At 49.5% G+C, this 16550-nt stretch overlaps 1 protein-coding gene across 1 annotated transcript in view; it reads right to left on the reverse strand.

Annotated features, from left to right (window-relative positions):
• Positions 1 to 1246, reverse strand: part of LOC144769955 (uncharacterized) — a 175682-nt gene extending 174436 nt beyond the window's left edge. Inside the window, exon 1 of the mRNA XM_078654153.1 lies at positions 273 to 1246. The gene's annotated coding sequence lies outside the window, so the exon portion shown is untranslated. The remainder of the gene's footprint in view (positions 1 to 272) is intronic.
• Between the last annotated feature and the right edge of the window lie 15304 nt (positions 1247 to 16550).

A 16550-nucleotide genomic window follows, 5' to 3' on the forward strand; every position in this document is an offset into this window, starting at 1 on the left:
AGACACTAGTATACATAGGATGGAACATGACTGGATATGGAGCTGCTCTGAGTGAGAAACAGCAAGCTAAGAGATCTTCCCCGATTTGGATTGTACCCCATCAGGGTCATCTGTGTCTGCAAGGTAATGGCACGAATCCCAGGGCTCAGTTAGGGAAGAGTATCTGCACTAAAACGTATGTTTTTGCAGCCCAGACTTCCCCCGCGTTTTTAGCAGCTAAGGGTACTTATTTCATCTGCCATGATAGAGCCTATACATGGTTGCCCCCTGACAAGGGTAGTTGAGTCCACCGTGATTGAAACTGCTGTTGCCCTTAGTAACTTGACTGCTGAGCTCCAGTCGGATCGACTTATGACCCTTCAGAACAGGGTCGCGTTAGATGTCATACTTGCAGACCGAGGTGGGGTATGCAGATTGATCCAATCGAGTTGCTGTGTTTTCATCCCAGATAACGCTCCAACGGTGTACCAGGCCATTTCCAAACTACATAAGATTTCCGAATCTATTCATGTGGCTAAAGGAGATTGGTCGTTAATGGGATGGTTCTGGGAACTGATATCCGCCTGGGGATGGAAAGTTCTGATGGTCATTGGGATGGTCTTAGCCATTCTTTTCCTGTTCTGTCTATGCGTGCAGTGTGCTCCTGCAATATGTGGCCTTTGTGTTACATCATGTGTAAGGAAGCCTGTATCAAGAGATGAACTGAGTACTAGAATGATGTTACAGCAACATCTCAATGACTTTAGGAATATAGATCTGGACTCAGATTAGCATGAGGACAGATTAATTGCCTATGTAAGGGCAAAAGGAGGGTTTGTGGTTCTGAAAATTCTGGACTCGTGTAATCATTCTGGACTCGAGAATTAAAACTTCGTCGAAACATGACGAATTTGGTATCAAAAGACCGAGAATGACGAGCACACCATGTACGAATATTTTCAGCATATTCGAGTGACGATTTCACCTCGAAATCGTCATTTGCGTTCTGAACCCTTGGCTTCCATTTTATATACGGCAGCCATTCTATGTGTTGCCCTTTACATAGGCCTTAATCCAGCTGAATTCAATGCCACAAGGACACGCACTCCTTAATCGACTTTCCTATGACCTGTGCAAGTTGGAACCATTGCCCCAGGCTGAACTCGTTAGGTCAGTTCCCCTCTGAGTGGCCGAACAAGATAGCATCAAGGCTCAACAAGCCATAAAACCATTTCAGCGCACACACCTGCCGTATCTTGCTCACATCTGTCTCTGCTCCTTTTGCTTCACTTGCTTTATGGTGGGGAGGTGCCTGTTTTATTGGGGGTCCGCCGATATCTGATGAAATGTTGGGCCTTACCGGGTGATTTGTTGTGGGCAGCACGACGTGAAATATGTACATGTCATCATGACTCTGCTTTTTCTTTGTAACCAAGAACTGTAAATGAGATACTGCAAATTCGAAGAATGTTTGCCTGAAGCTGAATATTCTGTATAAAAAGAGAAGCCTGACTTTGTAAATTCGAGCAGTCTCCTGAGAATATACTTCCCCGTGTGTTGTACTTCTAGGACACTTGTTACCTTGGTTGCAGCCAATAAAATCGATCCTTGACTTCACCTAGAAGACTCTGAGTTTCTGTGGTCTGAATCAGGAAGAACCCGAGGTCTCTGGGTGTACCCTGACACCGCTGGGTTGCCGGTTCTGTGCCAGTTCTTAAAAACCCAGTACCTCACTGTCTCCGTCGTTTCACCCCATTTTTCTGAGTGCTTTCTCCTCCTTTGGCCTAATGTTTTCCTGTTTTCTCCATCCCTTCAGCTCCATTCTTCTAAATGCTTTATCCTGTTTTTGCCTAGTTTTTTACTGCTTTCTCTATCTTTTCTCCCAGGTTTCTTTGTGTGCCGAGGTCTCCATTTGCAAAGTTTTTTACTGCTTTCTCCTTCCTTTGCTCGATTTTTCAGAGTGCTTTCTCCTGCTTTTGTCTAGTTTTTTACTACTGTCTCTGTCGTTTCTCCAATTTTTCACCTACTTATGCCTTGTTTTTTACTGCTTTCTCCATTCCTTCACCTCATTTTCCTGAATACTTTCTCCTGCTTGTGCCTTTCATTTTACAGCTTTTTCCTTGCTTTGCCCCATTTTTCTGAGCGCTTTCCCTTAGCTTTTGCCTCATTTTGCCTCATTTTGTACTGCTTTCTATGTCCTTGCCTCCAATTTTTTTAAGTGCTTTGATCTGCTCTTGCCTTGTATTTTACTAATTTTTCTCCATTGAGTGCTTTCTCTTGCTTTTGTGTAATTTTTTTACTACTGTCTCTGTCCTTTTCCCCATTTTTTGCATTCTTTTGCCTAGTTTTTTACTGCTTTCTCCATTCTGTCCTCCTGTTTCCTAAGGTCTTTATCCTGTTTTTGCCAAATTCTTTTTTGCTTTCTCCTTCTTTTCCTGCATGTTTTTTAGTGTGCTTAGGTCTCCATTTGCTTCTTTTTTTACTCCTTTCTCTCTCTGTGCTTTCTCCTGCTTTTGTCCGGTTTTGTATTGCTTTCTCCTTCCTTTGCCCCTTTTTTCTGAGTGCTTTCTCCTACTTTACCTTGTTTTTCACCTCTTTCTCTGTTATTTCACCCCGTTTTCCTGATTTCTTTCTCCTGGTTTTGCCTTTTATTTGACTGCTTTCTTCTTCCTTTGCTGCATTTTCTGAGTGCATCCCCCTTGCTTTAACCTCATTTGTTTTGCTTTCTCTGTCTATTCCTCCCATTTTTTGGAGTGCTTTGCTCTGCTTTTGCTTTGTTTTTTAGTGATTTTTCCATCCTTTCCCCCATTTTTCTTTCTGCTTGGTCTGCTTCTGCTTAGTTTTTTACTGCTGTCTCCTGCTTTTTTCACAACAAATTTTATTAATTGATCAGGTAAAGGCATATATGCAGTTCTCCACAGTCAGGAGATCACTGCCAAATAGCAACACATGTCTCAATATCTGGGAAGCCCAATCAATAAAAGGAACAACTCCCCCCACCTCCTCCCACCACCCACAGCCACCCAAACAACCCCACTACCCACCCTTTATCCCCCCTAACCCAGTGCACGTGATCACAGTAAGCCCCCCGTAAGTGCTGATACTAAGCCAGGTGCTGTGTGTCTCTCTAGGCCTGGAGTCCATCGTCTAAATCCGGAACGTCGTCGGGATCTCCTAGAGGCTCCAGAGTCAACCCCCTAAACTCAGCCCAGATTTTGTAATGTTTCCGTGGGCATCCTCTGGCCTCGAACACTGGGCGCTCTAGCCCCATAAAATAGTCCATTCCAGCCTTCCATGCATTCAGGGGGGGGGCTCGTTCATTCTTCCACGCCCGTGCCAAGTCCCGCTTGGCCACCACTAGGCCCAATAACAAAAGATGACGTTTGTAAACATTCCCTCCCACACCCTCCAGCACATGGAGAAGGCCCAAGCGAGGGGTACGGGGGAGATCCCACCCCAGCACCTCCGACAGACAGCTCCATACACCATTCCAGAACCTAGTCAAGCCAGCACAAGACCATACAGTATGCAGCAGGGTACCCATTTCGGCTCCACATCGCAGACACTCCGGGGACACAATCAGGCCCGCCTTCCACAGCCGCTCCCGTGTATAGTAAGCCCTATGCAAATATTTGAATTGGATTAGTCGGAGTCGTACCGCAATAGCGGTCCCACGCGGGGACTCCAATGCCTCCCTCCAATCATCCTCATCTAGGGGTCCGACATCCCCTTCCCAGGTGTCTTTTAACGGAAGTAGGGAGGAGGAACAGTGGGTAACTAGCGTTTGCTATATACGGGACACCTTTTTATCCCCGAGGTCTCCCATGAAAACCTTCGCTTCCACGGGGCTGAATTCCGGCAGCGACTCCAAACCAACTAGACTAGGCGCGAGTGCATGGCGGAACTGTAGATACTTGAAAAATTGGGTCTTGGGCATGTGGAATTCGTCCCGTAACTCCTGGAATGACTTGAGAGTTACGCCGGACAAAACGTCTCCAAGCGATGAGATCCCGATAGAATCCCAGCCGCCAAACCCCCGCAGCGAGGCCAGCGCGGGGAGCTGCCCGTTATGCCACAATGGGGTCTCCGCCGTCAACCTACCCCACCAGCCCATGCGGCGCTGCACTTGTCACCAAACCGCAAAAACTACTTGTGTGGCACACAGCAGCTGCCTCCGGAGTCTGGCTGAGTATAAGATTGTGTGCAACGTGTTGTCCCCCATCAGCGAGCGCTCCAGCGCATATGCCGGGACTCCTCCATCTCCGTACCACCATTCATTCAACACTAGCAATTGGGAGGCCTGGTAATAAGACAGCAGGTCTGACGTAGCAAGGCCACCACAATACGTGGATAAGAAGCACGTATGCAGCGCCACCCTGGCGGCACCCCCGGCCCACAAGAAGCGGCCTAGGATAGAATTGACCTGCCGGAACCACTGAGGTGCGATTAGGTGCGGATGGTCCTGCAACTGATATAGGAGGCGCGGAAGTGCGACCATTTTAAAGATCGCAGACCGTCCATAGATGGTAGGAGGCATCCGGGACCATGTTTTAATATCCACTTGGACCCTCTCCCACACCGGTATCACGTTGCGCACCCACAAGGTCATCGGGGACGCGGACAAGAATACTCCAAGATACATTATGCCCCGGGCCACCACCTGCACGGCCGACGCCCACGAGCCCGCACTCCCCCCGTCTCCCAGCACCCATAGGGTGGACTTACGCGGGTTAAGATAGAGGCCCGATATCTCGCCAAATACACGCATGATTTCCAACACTCGAGGGCCTGATCTATTTAAATTCGTGAGAAAGAAGAGGACATCGTCCGCACAGAGCGCGATCCTATCCGTGAGTCCCTTATCCCACACGAAGCCCCGCAGCTGCGCGTCGATGCGCACCCAAGAGGCCAGGGGCTCCATGGCCAGTGCAAATAAATACGGAGACAGCTGGCATCCCTGACGAGTCCCTCGGCCGATGGGAAACCCCTCAGAGACCGCTCCGGAGACACGCACGGACGCCGTAATGTCGGTATACAACAGCCTGACATAGGAAATAAACACCGGGCCTAGATTAAGACGAGGCAGGAGCGCGAATAGATAGGTCCAACTCACCGAATCAAAAGCACTATCTATATCAGCCAACAGCAGGGCAGCCCGTTCTCCAGTGGCCCCCATTGCGTCCACAGCCGTCTGCGCCCGTCGTATATTGTGCCGCATCGCCCTACGCGGCACAAAGCCCGCCTGATCCGGGTGGACCAGATCGGCCACGTAGGGGAGGAGACGGCTCGCCAGCGCCTTAGCCAGAAGCTTAGATTCAATGTTGAGCAAGGATATAGGGCGATATGAGTCGTGGCGATCAGGGGGCCTACCCGGCTTCTGAAAAACCACTACCTCAGTGTGGCGCCAGTCAGCTGGCAGCCGACCCAGCTCCCGCGCCACCTCCAGCGCAGTCCTGTAATGGGACCCCAATTGGAGATGGAACTTCTTATAGAACTCACACGGGAAGCCGCTCGGTCCGGGCGCCTTCCCTGTGTTGAGCTGTCCCAGCGCATCCCCCAGCTCCTCCGCCGTGAGGGGGAGGTCCAACGCCGCTCGCGTCTCAACGGAGACAGCCCTCGGGGGCAGGTCGGCAATAAATTTATCCACTGCATCGGCCGGAAGGCAATCCTGCGGCGCATACTGCCCCGCGTAATAACGAGCAAAACTAGCTGCCAGTTCAGCCAGGTCCGTTATGGTAACACCAGCCCCGTCCGTGAGGCCAGGCAGGGCAAGTGGCTGCAGGGTGCGCTGGCACAGCCTGTGGAGCATAGTACAGGACTTGTCTCCCCACTGATATATCCTGCTCTGCGTGGCCAGCCATGCCTGTCGGGCCTCGTCGAGTAAAACGGATGCATAGGATTGTTGTGCCTGCAGGAGCAGCCGCACCGCCACCTCATCTCCCGTTCCCTGACACCGCCGCTCCAGAGCCTCCACACGAGCCGCAGCCGCAACTATGGCCTCCCGATGCCGGCGACGGGCCGCCGCACACCACGCAATGTCAATTCCCCTCAAAGTAGGCTTCATGGCTTCCCAGACCACCGTGACATCCATATCCGCTACTAAGTTTTCCTTCCAGTAGTGAGCAATCGCACACCGCATGTGTTGTACATAGTCAGCTTGCTGAGTGTGCCACGAAGACATCCTCCATCGGAACGGTTGTCTCTGCCTATGCAAGTCAACTTCCACGGCCACTGGGGAATGGTCAGACAGCCCCCTAGGCAAGATGCTAGCCTCCCGCACTCTACTCAGAAACACACAGGGCACAAAAACATAGTCCAGCCGCGAGAAGGAACCATGTACAGCAGAAACATAGGTATACTCTCGGGCCCTAGCGTGCATGTGTCGCCAAGCATCCACCCAGCCTAATCCTTCCAACATCGCATTCAGTCGGGTCGGGGCGGCAGCAGTCAACGTCCCCCGCAATCTCCCACGGTCCACATGCACATCCTTCACGTCGTTCCAATCCCCACCCAGCACCGCTAGGGACTCCGGGATTTCCGTCCACACCACAAACAATCGTTCAGCCAGGGACCACTGCAACAGGGGGGGGGGGGCATAAACACTTCCAAACACAACTGATTCCGTACCCACCATCCCTTTAACAAAGATGGATCGGCCCTGCGGGTCAACCCACTGCCTCTCGTGAATATAAGCCAACCTTTGATGGACCAAAATGGCGACCCCCCTGGAGCCTCTGGAAAACCCAGCATGGAAGACCTGTTGGTAACCAAATCTCTGCAGGCTAAGCACTTTCGTCCTCATCATGTGCGTCTCTTGGAGCAGTAAGAAGTCCGCCGCCTCCCTCTTCCCCCACCGTAAAATCGCCCCCTCTTGATTTTATCTAGCATCCCCCTAACATTCCAACTCAGTATGCGCATGGACTCTCTGGGGAGCCCCAGAATTGACGTATCAGCCATAATCCAATGGGACCCAACACAAACGCCCCCAGCACCAGGCCCAGGCGCACAGCACAGTCTGTAACAAGGCATTAGAAATCACGTGCACCCCCCAGCTACCCCTAACCCCCCCACCCACATGTCCCCCTAACACTTCCCTCAACTCCCAGCCCCCTGTCCCTTGCCACCCACCCCAATACCTCATAGAACTCTGAAGTATCTGTCGCGGCATGGGCAACCTCGGGCCCAAAACAGAGCGCCCATGGAAATTCAGGATTTTAGCTATCACCGGCCTGGGCCGCTCCCCCGCCGGCGGCTTCTGCGTCAGAGCTCTATGTGCGCGTTCTATCAGAAAACAGCGCGACAGAACATCCGGAGGAAGCCAGCTCTTCAACCACTGGGACAAGAAGTGTTCCATATTCCCTTTTTCGCATCCTTCCGGAAAACACACAAGGCAAAGGTTGTTCCTGCGTGCCCGCCCTTCGGCATCCTCCACACGGAGCACAAGGCCCCTCTGGACGTTTTCCATTGCCGCCATTTTCCGCTTCAGGGTCCCAACGTCGTCTTCCACCACCGATATTCTGGATTCCGCCTCCGTGATACGTGTCACCGCATTTCGCAAGTCCTGACGCAGCAGGGTCACGTCTGCTCCAACTGCCCCTATCTTGGCGTCCAGCATGTCCCTGGATTGGGTAATCGCTGCCATGAGCGCTGCATTGTCAGGCCCCCCCTTGGCCACCTCCAGATGCTCCGGGCACCCCACTCGGCCCCGTGAATTTATCGATGGGCCCCTGCTTGGTGGACCCGCTGCCCCCTCCGCCTCTGGTCATGTCCGCGGCTCACCCGGAGGCTCTTCAGATGGTTTGCAAGTTGCCGCAGTGCCGATGCCCTACACCACTAATCGCGACCAAGGGTACATCACGCGAATGTCCCCGGGTACCCAGCTCCCCCACACTGTCGTCTTCTGTTGCCAGGGGGTACACCGGGTTTCACAAGACTGCTCCCCTATGCAAGGTGTTCAATACGGTCCTGGCCGGGCCCTGCCCCTGTACTGTGAGGCCCCTGGTCAGGCCTTCGCTCCGCAAGGGGGGCCCCGCAGCACCGCTCCAGGCCACTCAGCGACCGGCTGCCGGCCCCAGATGAAGGAGCCCCCTCGCCACACAGTCCAATCGCGCTGGGCATCCACCGGCACTGCAGTTGCTGGCCACGGCCCCTTGTCGCCCTTTGTTCACACACGCAGATGGGGCCACACGGAGTCACTCACGTCCCTCACGCCGTCACCTCTGGCGCCACCGCAGGGCCCCCCCAGGCTCGGTCGCGACACTCGCCGGAGTCTCAGGCCGCCCACCAGCCCATGGGTCAAGGAAGCACAACAGCGCTATGCCAGTTCTGTTGGGCGGGGTCTCGTCTCGGGGGTCACAGCACCGTCGGTCTCTCTAATTCGTACCCAGGCCACCACAGGTCACCAGCACTCGCAGCCGGGAGCCTCCAAACTCGTGGTCCCGGTTTCACGGCTCCGAAGTAGGCCACAGCTCCCTCCGGATGTCCTCGCAGCACAGGTCGTCACTGCCTCTGCAGCGGACAGGTCCGAGGACTCGCCCACAGCTCTGCCGCTAATGAGGGCTCTGGGCCCAGGGTGGATGCTGTCGCGGCCGGCCGGCGCGGAGATCTCCCGACCGGGAGGCGCCAAAATCGAGGCCCCGGCTTCACTCCCCGGGACCAGGCCGCAGGCCGCCGCTGCCGCTGTCTCCACTTCAGAGGGCCTGGGAGCGCCGAACACTACACCTGGTGACACCCCCCGCCTTCCGCCACAAGCGCCTCAGGTGTGGGCTACAAAGCGGGTCCAGGAGTCAGGATAAATCAACGGATAAGAGTTGGGCTGGTGGGAGCTCTAGAAAGCTGCGTCCACCATCTTCGCCCGCGAAGCCACGTTCCACCTCTCCTGCTTTTTCAATTTTTTTTTACTACTGTCTCTGTCGTTTCCCACATTTTCTGAGTGCTATCTCCTACTTTTGCCTGGTTTGTTACTGCTTTCTCTATTCTTTCACCCCATTTTCCTGAATGCTTTCCCCTGCTTGTGCCTTTCATTTTACTGCTTTCTCCTTCCTTTGCCCCATTTTTCTGAGCATGTTCCATTTGCTTTTCCCTCATTTTGTCCTGCTTTCTCCATCCTTTCCCCCATTTTTTGGAGTGCTTTGCTCTGGCCTTGTTTTTTACTGCTTTTTCCATCCTTTGCCCTTTTTTCTGTGAGCCTAGGTCTGCTTTTGACTCGTCTTTTTATTGCTTTTTCCTTCCTTTTCTCCATTTTTGTGAGTGTCTTTGTCTTGTTTTTTACTAGTGTCTCAGTACTGTCCCCCATTTTTCTGAGTGCCTTCTCCTGTTCTTGACTAGTTTTTTTCTGCTTTCTCCATTTTTCTCCCCTGTTTTTCTAAGTGCTTTATGCTGTTTTTGCCAACTTTTTTATGAATCCTAATTGCTTAGCTTTTAGCTTTTCACTTTATTTGATTATTTAAAATGATAAAAGTACAATGTACAATATACAAAAACAGAATCCAATAAAAATGTTTGGGCGATATACACAAAACAATAGCTTATATCTATTTCAGGCGAGCCAAATAACTCATAGTTTAAAAAGTTCTATACAGTGTTAACCAAAGGATTTATACAATGTTTACCATAGAGCATCTTTTTTTCTTGATTCGTACAGTAGCAACAAGAAAACAAGCAATGTTAAAAATATCCCAGGGGTTACTCAGCATTTGGAGATAGAGCAGGGCAGGTCTGACTTGAGAAAACCCCTTTCCAGACAATATAGGGATTAAAAACTTCCTACGGATATCATTATAGAAGGCACAGAACATAATAAAATGTAAAGTGTCTTGTGCAGAAAAATTATCACATTGGCAGAGGTCAGAAACCACAGGTTTACACCACCCCGGTAGATCACCCAGTGCAAAGTGAATCAAATTAAAACGGAACCTGGTCAAGAGCCACCGATGGAAAGGCTTAGTCACAATTTTCAGGTAGGGTTCAATTAACAAGGTGGTTTTAGTCAGAAACTGGGCCATAGCTAAAGGTTTCTGTAGGTCCTGGTCTTTCCGTTCCATCATCAGTGTATTCATAAAATTCAGTTTGACCCACTTCACATCTTCCTTCCTGATCCTTTCCCGGTTTACAAATAATTCCGGATGCCCTAGTCTACATAGCATAAGCTTTACATAAGACAACCACTTAATTTTGCTGGCTTTATCCAGTTTGACAGGTCTTAAGCCAGCACAATAGCGGTGCTGTACTCAAGATGTCTATGACCTAACTCTGCCCTAATTCCTGGTGAATGGCAAAAGATGGGGTTGATTGGGGTACAGACAAAAGGCTGCGCAGAAAATTTATTTTTTGCTGTCTGCAGCCCCGGCTGCTGTTTAAATCCCCATATGGATGAAACGTAGGCCGCAATAGCCAAATATTTAGACCTATATATCTTAAGAATGGCCTCTACAGGCCTAACCCCCAGGCTAGGCCTCTACAGCTTTACCCTAGTAAAGCTTCGTGAATCTAGTGACTGCATTTTTTGGGGTTTTATCTTGGGGGACCCATGAACCTCTGTCATCAAATAATACCCCTAAATATGTAAAAGCGGTCACCCTGGTCACTTCCACCCCATTACAATAAAAGGATTTGGCTTTCCCATTTCTTTTGCCAGTTGTCATAATGTGTGACTTCCCAGTGTTCACAACAGGTCCCGAGACTGCATGTAGGTGCTAAAGGCATCCAATAGCTTCAGAAGGCCTACCGCAGTACGAGCTAAAAGGACAGTGTCATCCGCGTATAGGAGAACCGAGATTAGGCAGTCTCCTACACGCGGAATATCCGGGCTCACCTCCATTAGATTTATCCAGGGCATTGATGTAGAGTGTGAAAAACAAAGGCGCTAATATACACCCTTGGCAAACACCCTGTGATTTAAAAGACCTAGTACATTTGCCATCCTGGGAAGTCCTAACTGATGCTAGAAGGCCCCGATGAAGGTCCGCCAGAATATAATCTAACGATGGCTAAATTCACATTTCAAGAAAAATACTCCATAGCTTCGACCTGTTAACCAGGTCGAATGCGGAAGATAAGTCCATAAACGTCATCTGCAGGGAACCTTCATTAGCCGTAGTATATTTATTTATTAATAAGTGTAAATTAAGACACTGGTCCAGGGTACTTCTACATTGCCTATATCCATACTGCTGGTTGGATAAAACCTTATTTCCAGTAGCCCAATCTGTAACTTTAGCTAAGACCACCTTGCCTAATATTTTTACCGCTGAGTCAATCAATGATATGGGTCTATAGCATCGCAGGTCCCCTCACTGACATTTTTTAGAAACTGTGATAATAATAGAATGGCCCCAGGTTATGGGAAAACCTTGCGACCCAGAGGCATTAAATAAGTATGCTAATATTTTTGCCTAGAATTAAGGGTCACATTTATATAGATCTGCGGGAACGCCGTCAGGACCTGGTGCTTTATTACTAGAGGTCTCCTTTATGGCTCTCTTAATATCCTCCTCAACAAAAACAAATGGGGCTACCTCCTGCCAAGATAATGAACAAGGGGAGAAATATGGTGGGACAGCCACTGTGCCTCTGTAATGTTACTTTCCTGGGTATCGTTCTCCAAACCCGAGAAAAAAGGGGTATTAACAATAGCCCAGAATCTAGAGCTATCCTTTAAAACCTCTACAGATAAAAGAGAATTCCAAGCCTCTGTCTTAATCTCTGAGTTCCGCGTGTATACTGCTGTCTTGTATTGCTTCCGTAGGCTTGCAATCAGTATCCTATCTTGGGGTAAGCTTTTCAGATCGAATACTAAAGAGCGGTGAGCACAGGAACACTTTTCATCGAACCACCTTTCAGCGCGGTTTCTTCTTGGTTTAGTAACAATAGACAGATCCGCTGAAATCTGTCTACATATACCATCAAAGGCGCTAAGAATCACATCTTTGGGGTTAGAGGGATTTGCACATATCGCAAAGTTCCCTTTGGCTTTAAAACACAGATCTTTTAAAGAGGAATCGGTTGTCACTTTAGACTCCTCCCCTGGTCTTGTGTTACCATAGAGTTAGCTCCTGATTTTTCCCCTCCTGCATCCATAATACCACAACCATTGTCCAGTACTAATATAATAGGATTGTGGTCACTGAAAGGAGACAACCTAGCATTATAAAATACTACTTTGTCTAACAAAAAAGGAGACAAAAATATGTAATCTACAATAGTGTCTCAACTTTTTGATTTAAACGTGGGACACCAATCAGTTTGAATAAAGAAACCTGGTTCAAAGAGATCAGCTTCAGCCAAGAGAGATTGAAGGGCCTCCCCCTTAGGTGAGTATTCAAAATGAGGGATCACCGAATGACTATGCCCTAGATCATCATCAATAAAATAATTGAGACCGCATAAGTGTATATTAAAATTACCCATAAGTAATATATATTAAGAAGTGGATTGCTTCACCCTATAGTCTTCTAAAAACGAATTCAGGAAACACAAATGTTGGTTCCTGTTAGACCTGGCACCATTGGTGTGGGTCTCCCTTCCATTTTGGGTGTTGCCTCATGTTTTCTTGCTGGTATTAAATTCTTTGGGCACTGTGCCACTGCTGTCCAGTGGCACAGTGCAAGTGCTCCCTATTGTAAATTGATATATTAATCAGTGGTTCCACGTTTGGCTATTTGGTTTACTTGTCAGACCCTAGTCTACTGCACTGAGTCTGCCCAGGGTGTTTAAATCCAAATGCTGCTGGTGGGCCTGCAGCACTGTTTGTGCCACCCTCATAGGCAGCCTTGGAAAGTGTGTCTAAGGCCTGCCATTGCAGAGCCTGTGTGCAGTCTGGTACTGCCATGCTGACTGGGCAAGTGGACCCACTTGCCAGTCCCTAAACCTTCCCTTTTCTTTATATCAGACACCCCTATGGTAGGCCCAAGGGCAGGGTGCATTGTAAGTATAAGGTAGGACAAGATCTGATGTGTGTGGCATGTCCTAATCGTGAATTACAGCCATTTTCGTTTTTCACTATTGCAACACTACCTGTTCTTCATAGGCCAGAATGTTTATAGTCCCAACAGACTCAGAGAACATGGTAGTGTTTCTGTGTTTTCAAATACCACTTTTAGAAAGTAGTTATTTGCTTGCCTAACCTTTCAAGCCTGCCTCTGCTATGTTGTGTATTCCTTGTCTGGAGTAACCCTGGGTGAAGCACTACGCTAGGCTCGCGTAGTTTGCGAAGTTAGCGCAACTTCACACTACGCGAGCGGCACGTAGCAAAGTGCGAACACACGTAGCGCAGCGTAGCGTAGTGCAGCGGTCATTTTTTGCTTGTTCGCGGTCTTCAACGTCATGTTCTTGACCGCGAGCAAGCAAAATGACATCCCGGCAAGATTCTCAACGCAGGGAGGTCAGGTTTCTCATTGCGAGTGGTCGCGCATGCTCGCGACCGCTCGCAATGAGAAACAACCAGTCCGCGTTGAGAAAGCTGCCGCTCGAGTAAAAATCTACTCGAGCGGCAGAAAACTACAGCTTGCACTGTGCAAGATGCCGATTTCAATGATTGCACAGTGCCGGATGCTTGTCCGCACTGTGCAATCATTGAAAATGCATCTTGCACAGTGCGAACATGCTACTACGCAGCTCGCGTAGTGCTACGTGAAGTTCGCGTAGTGCGAAGTGCACTTCGCGTAGCTTCGCGTAGCTTCGCGTAGCGCTACTTCGCGAACTACGCCCAGGGTTAGTCTGGAGTTTGTGAGTGACAGGGCTGGGGGATTCCAAGAGACAGGATGAGTCAGCCCAGTGGTGAATAGAGAGATCTGCATCTAGATTGGAGGGAGGAGTCGCACCTGAACCTTGAATAGGGCTGTGCCTGCCTTCCACAATGCTGGATCCAACCCCTGGGGTGCGGCTGATGTCTCTGCCCTGCACAATGAAAGAAGAGAAAGAATCTTGTCAACAAAGTGCTCCAGGGCTGTATTTGCCATCCACAATGCTGGCTCCACCTCCTGTGGAGCGTCTGATGTTTCTGCCCTGCACTGTGAAAGGAAAGGAGAAGTCTGGTAAACAGAGTGCTTCAGAACTGGTTTGGACTGGGAAAGGCCCCTCTCCCCTCAGAGAACAAAGAATTTTCAGGTATAAGTATTGGGACCCTGATCCCATGAAATTAGATCACTTTTGGACAAACAAGAAGAAACCTCTGCTGAGGAGAGGAACCTGAAGAAACTGAGGAGAGACTATTCCTAAGCTGAAGTGCTGCTTAGGGGATTGGCCTGCAGTGGTTGCCTTACTGCCAAAGGAAGGAGAAAGGAACTTTGTGTACTTTGCTTTCAACTTGCGAAAAATCTCCAAGGGCTTGGAAAAGAGCTTGCCTCCTGCTGAAGTCTCAGGGACAAGAGACTTCAACCCCCAGCTCCCCAGATTTCCTTTGGAAGGGCCTGCTGCTGTTTTGGGCCTTCTGAGGAACTGCGTGTCGCAAGGAGCTGGAAGCGCGACGCAACGAAGAGGAAGCGTGTCCCTGTCGCTGCTGCTGCCGTTGCACTTCTGAACAAGGATGTCGCCACTGGGGTTGTCGCACTGCACCGCATCGAGAGAAGCATCTCGCAAAGAAGAGGAAGCGAGTTGCTATCGCTGCTGCCTGCTGTCGCACTTCTGAACAAGGGTGTCGCCGCTGGAACTGTCGCATCGCACCTCATCGAGGAAAGCGCCTCACATCCCTGAGAAGCGCGCCGCTGTCGGAGCTGCTGCCGTCGCATTTCTGAACAAGGACGTCACCGCTGTAGTTGTCGCATCGTGTGGAAGCTTCACGCAAACGTGGGAGAAGAGTGTCGCAGCTGAAGCTGTTGCCATCGCACTTCTGAACAAGGGTGTCGCCGCTGCAGTCTACGCATCAAACCGAGAACTTCTTGCATCCCCAGAGAAGTGTGCCGCATCTGGAAGATGTTCACATCTTTATTTCTTTGCACCGGAACTTTTCCGCATTTCCCTCGCTGCGACATTGCTTGTCGTGGAAGCGCAACACATCGTAAGGTACATTGACACAAAGCATCTTAAGAACTGAACTTAATTAAGCTAAAACTACCATCTTAAAGTAACAGTATTGTGTATTTTTGTCGTTTATGGTCTTGTGGTAAATCTATAACAAGTAAACTTATTTTTGATATAAAAACCTTGTGTGGTGTCCATCTGTAGTGTTGTCACTGGGTTACTGTATGTGGTCACAAATGCTTTACCCACTGCCTCTGAGATAAGCCTGTCTGCTCATGCCAAGCTACCAAGGGGGTGAGCAGGGATTATTTAGGAGTGTAATCCCCTTATCCTGACTAGAGGCAAGGTTCCCTATTTGTCAACAGTACTTGAGGTGATAGCGGGAACTTACGTCTACTATCAGACAGTTAGGATAGTCTACCTCTAACATTTTTGAGGAACCCTTTAATTTAATGGAGAGAAGAAGCACTAAACCACCTATTGCTCTACCTACCTGAGCAGGACGGTCAGGTTGAAAGTAGGAACTAAACCCATCCAGCCAGAATGTGTCCCCCACATCCCAAGTTTCCAGGAGCGCTAATATTTCGTATCTTTGAATAAATTCTAACCAGATCGGATCATCACTTTTCGTTCTAAGGCCCGCAATATTCCAGCTAATAATACTACAATTTTTTTTACTTCTAGGTCCCCAAGACCAGAGCTATTAGGGGGCGGTACAGTAATGCAATTGTTCTTCCCCACCAGTCAATCATTGCCGTCCAGCTGTGTTAGTGGCAAAAATCTATTTGAAAGGGGTAAACCACCCTCAACAGGCCTGGGCTGCTGTGATACCAAAAGGTGTTACTCCCCCCACTACATATAACAGTACCGGATACAGAACCCTTAGTGCAGAGAGGATGCATTGAGGGCAAGCGAAAGTTAATCAACTCAGCAGCCCTTACTTCTTTTCAAATCTGTGGCGTACTAGCTGGAGGGTAGAAAAAACCTAGTGGTAATGCCCTAATGCCGCCCGTCCCAGAGCAGTCTGTCAACTATGTCCTGTTTGTTAAAATTTACTATGATACAGTCACCTGGTACATATTTTGGACCGTTACCCACCCAGGCCACCGGTCGAGCCATTATAATGTGGGCAAAAATCCCTGGTTGACCGATACAATAATTGTCGCACCAATATTTTGTCTTGCGTAACAGGGCTGCCATTGATTCACTATCTGAGGCACTAAGCGGGGGAACCCCTACAAGGACTGCAAACAAAGGGGTGGCTTCTGGCGGTAGATTAATCCTTATGATACTCTCTTGAGGCGGACAATTCTCATTTAATGTCGGAGACGAGCCAGTAGGTGGCAAATTTACTAAACTTGTAGCTCTTTGGGGGGATTTCCCCCCTACTGTGACCCCGTCTAAATTGGTCACCATACCACCATACTTGGTCACCCTACTACTGCAGGAATTGGATCTTACTAGCCCCCCTGAGAGTTGTGATGGAGGAGTGCCTTAAACTTTTCTCTCTGGATTAGACCTGCTCTCTGTGGATGGGTAGGTACCAGACCCAAGTTCGAAATAACGGGGTATACTTTATATCACTCAGAAAAGAATCCAACTTCTCTCATTTT

The sequence above is a fragment of the Lissotriton helveticus genome, chromosome 7 (genome assembly GCF_964261635.1).
Source record: "Lissotriton helveticus chromosome 7, aLisHel1.1, whole genome shotgun sequence".
Taxonomy (NCBI): Eukaryota; Metazoa; Chordata; class Amphibia; order Caudata; family Salamandridae; genus Lissotriton; species Lissotriton helveticus.